The sequence below is a fragment of the Manacus vitellinus genome, unplaced genomic scaffold (assembly GCF_001715985.3).
Source record: "Manacus vitellinus isolate BGI_N305 unplaced genomic scaffold, ASM171598v3 scaffold_46_pilon, whole genome shotgun sequence".
Classification (NCBI taxonomy): Eukaryota; Metazoa; Chordata; class Aves; order Passeriformes; family Pipridae; genus Manacus; species Manacus vitellinus.
In genome coordinates this window covers 2,535,320-2,538,095 of record NW_021940578.1, presented here as the reverse complement: position 1 = coordinate 2,538,095, position 2,776 = coordinate 2,535,320, and the positions used below count along the sequence as shown (strand labels likewise).

General features: G+C 58.4%; 1 protein-coding gene across 1 annotated transcript in view; it reads right to left on the bottom strand.

Annotated features, from left to right (window-relative positions):
* VWA5B1 (von Willebrand factor A domain containing 5B1) overlaps nt 1-2,572 on the bottom strand; it is a 27,065-nt gene extending 24,493 nt beyond the window's left edge. Inside the window, exon 1 of the mRNA XM_029962380.1 lies at nt 2,450-2,572. The gene's annotated coding sequence lies outside the window, so the exon portion shown is untranslated. The remainder of the gene's footprint in view (nt 1-2,449) is intronic.
* Between the last annotated feature and the right edge of the window lie 204 nt (nt 2,573-2,776).

The following is a 2,776-nucleotide window of genomic DNA, read 5'->3' as shown; positions in this document are numbered from 1 at the left end:
CGGGCTCCAGCCCCTCCACGTGGCTGCGGGTGCCTGTCCCAGCAGTGCGAGGCTGGGGCTGAATTTTAAAGGATTGGGTTGGCAAATGCGTTCACGTGCCTGGAAAAGGGGGGGGGAATGCCTGGGGCGCTGCTCAGAACTGCCCTGGGTGTCTGTCTGTGTCTCTGAGCACTGATGTGCCCTCAAAAAAAAAAAATCTGTCTGAGCGCGTGGAGTAAAGACAGAGGCAGAATAATGCTCCTCTGAGGTGTATTTTCATGTATTGAATGGAAAAACAGAGCAAATTGTGAGCACACAGCCTGGCTTCGGACAGGACCTGACTCCCAGCCATGCCTTGGGGTCCCAGCAGTGCCACACCACGGGGGCTGTGGCACCTACAGCTGACAACAGGACAGGGAGAGCCAAACCAGGAGCTGGAATAAAAGCCAACTCAGCCACACCTAGCCCTGCTGCCTGAAGGGCAGATGTCCAGGGGCAGCCCCGGCTGCTTTAGCCCCCCAAGACATGAAGAGCCATGTGCAGCCCAGCCCTGGGGCCACACGGTGCGACAGATGCACTTTTGGGTTGCTGACTCGCTGCCCCGCCCTGCCCCAACCCCTGACCGGCCCCAAACGGGTTCCCTTGGAGATCACATCTCCAGGTCCGAGCCAGACCAGGGGCACATCCCCACTGCTCAGCGGGTGCCTGGTTTCCTCCAGCCGGGTAAAATATTCCTTCCTCTTCTTCTGTCTCAAGCAACACTGACATCCAGTGGCTGGCCAGGATGACAACAGTCGGAGTGCCCTGTGGAGATTTACAGGTGGACAGATCCGGACAAGGATGGTGACAGGGTGCCTGTTGCACCACAACCCTCCACCAGCATCCCTGGGCAATCCCCACGGGGAAGAGAATTCCCCCCTGTTTGCAATCCCGAGACGGGAGAAGCCCTGCACCTCCCAAACTTTCAGGGCTTTTAAGTAGAGTCACACTTGGGAATTTTCCCTGGTTTTCAAGGACAGCAGGGCTCAGGGAGAAGATGTGGGCATGCTGCTGAGGGACCCCTGACTTTACCTACCTGACCCACATCATCTGCAGGTCACGACTAAGACATGCAGGACCCCTCCAGCTGCTTTCCCCCAAAGCAGGAGGCTCAAACCTGGCCAGGGAACTGGGATCAACCCCCAAAACATCTCTAGGAAGCACCAGGACAAATGGTGTTTTCAAAGCATACACAGCACTCTCCTGTCTGGAAGAGCTAGGGATCCAATGGCAGACCTGTGGGAACTTCCCAGGAAAAGCTACAGGAGTTTTTCTCCCACCTCCAGTCTCCCCAAACCCCGAAATGCAAGCAGGGTATCACACCTGATGGGGAAAACGGAAAAACAACCAGTGCAGGCCCTGGAAGGGTGACAGCATGGCCCCCCACTGCCACAGAGGTGACAAAGGTTGCTGGGCAGAGACACACATCCCTTTGGGGTGCCCCCAAGGGCACCCCAAGGCCTTGGATATGGAGATTGGGGGAAGGTTGGGGAGCAGCTGCTCCTGCCAGCAGCTGGGTCCTCGTTCCCGGGGTGACGCAGTGCCAGGTTGGAACGTGACTGACAGCCCTGGCAGAGACTTTGGGATTTTGGGATCTGCCAGTCATACCCCTGGCAGATGTCTTGGGCCACCAGCCTGACCCCAGAGCTGGGTCTCAAGGATGTGGATTCACGCCCCAAGCCCCTTTCTAGAGCTGTCAATCACTCATTTCTGACACAAGGTTTAGATAACCCCTGCCTTGCCAGGCTTGCAGCTGGGGGAAGATCTCTGAGCTGAACCAGAGATATGCTGTTAGCCCAGACAACCCTCTGCTGGGCTAAAATTGCCAAACTCCATAACTGGAATGCGTCTGGATCCAAGGAGACACGTAGGGCCCTCAGGAGCAGCACAGCCCTTCCCCATCCATCCCTGCCCTGCCATGCCCCAGCCAACGTGGCAGATACAAGCCAGGTCTTGCTGCTTTGACCCTTACCGTTGAGATCAGCCCCCCTCACCCTGCCAAGGTCAGTCCTCCTTCCCCAAACAGTGTGTCCACAGCCAGGATATCCCACCTGGCTGCCCAGGAGAGCAAGAGCCTGTCACCTGCAGCATCACCCCCCTCCCCCATCCATCCCTGTCCTCTGCCTGCAGGGAGATGGAGAAAGCCACTACTGATGCCTGCACAATTTTGGGGAGGGATGGGACGCTCTGGGACTCACTATCCAGCTGGGAAAAGGCAAGGCTGGGAAGCAGCAGCTTTCAAAGTGTGGGCTTGTGCCTGCAGAAATATTATGACAGGGATCTCTTCAGTGAGCTGCTTTGTGCTGGGATCGTGCACAGCCTTGGGAAGTGACACACACACACACACAGACACACACACGCACCTCACACCCACCCCTGCGGAGCTAAAAAGGTGCAGGAGCAAACGGAGAGTAACCACTGTTTTTCTTACCTTTCCTGGGAGAGAGGAGGAGGAGGAAGGGAATGGGGGGGTTGGAGCAACTTCACCCACTCTTCCAGCCCCTCTGCGGCCGGGCTGGGGGGGCAGGAGGGACAGGAGGAATCCTGAAGGCGACAGGCACGGCTGCGGAGCGCTTTTGTCTCTGGAAGACAGGGAGTGAGGGAGATGAGGAGAGAGGAAAAGGGAGGGAGAGGAGGGAGCGCCGGGGCTTGGGGTGGGGGAGCGCTGCACCACCAGCCACCTCGGCAACCGGTGGCATCACCCCCCCGGACCCTCCCCACCGGCCAGCGGGGCTGGGGGGACCAGGGGGGTCCAGGG